Here is a 301-nt window from a genome sequence, read left to right as displayed (position 1 = left end):
CCACTCCAAAAAGTAACAAGAAGGAAAAGAGAAACGGGGATGAGGAAAATCAGAAAGGAAGGAAAGTTATAATTAAAGAAAAACGGGAAGACATGCTGAAGTAGGAAAGAGAATTTACAAGAAAATCGTAGATTACAAAAGAAATGTGTATGTAATAATGTGTTAGGTAACGGAAAAATCCTAAGGAGAGAAAATGAGAAGTCGTAAGTGCGAGGAAAGTAGAGGCGCTTTCGAGTTTCTCGCGACGTCACCAGATGGCAGGGGAGGCGGATCCAGCGGGGGGAAACTGGGAGCTCGCAGC

The 301-nt window shown here is 43.2% G+C and overlaps 1 protein-coding gene across 1 annotated transcript in view; it reads left to right on the top strand.

The window, feature by feature from the left end:
* LOC119587838 (protein obstructor-E-like) overlaps positions 1-301 on the top strand; it is a gene marked incomplete in the record, with an annotated part of 9,104 nt that overhangs the window by 3,620 nt on the left and 5,183 nt on the right.

Source organism: Penaeus monodon, chromosome 23 (genome assembly GCF_015228065.2).
Source record: "Penaeus monodon isolate SGIC_2016 chromosome 23, NSTDA_Pmon_1, whole genome shotgun sequence".
Taxonomy (NCBI): domain Eukaryota; kingdom Metazoa; phylum Arthropoda; class Malacostraca; order Decapoda; family Penaeidae; genus Penaeus; species Penaeus monodon.
Note: the sequence above shows the minus strand (reverse complement) of the source record. Positions and strands in the feature narration are given on the sequence as shown.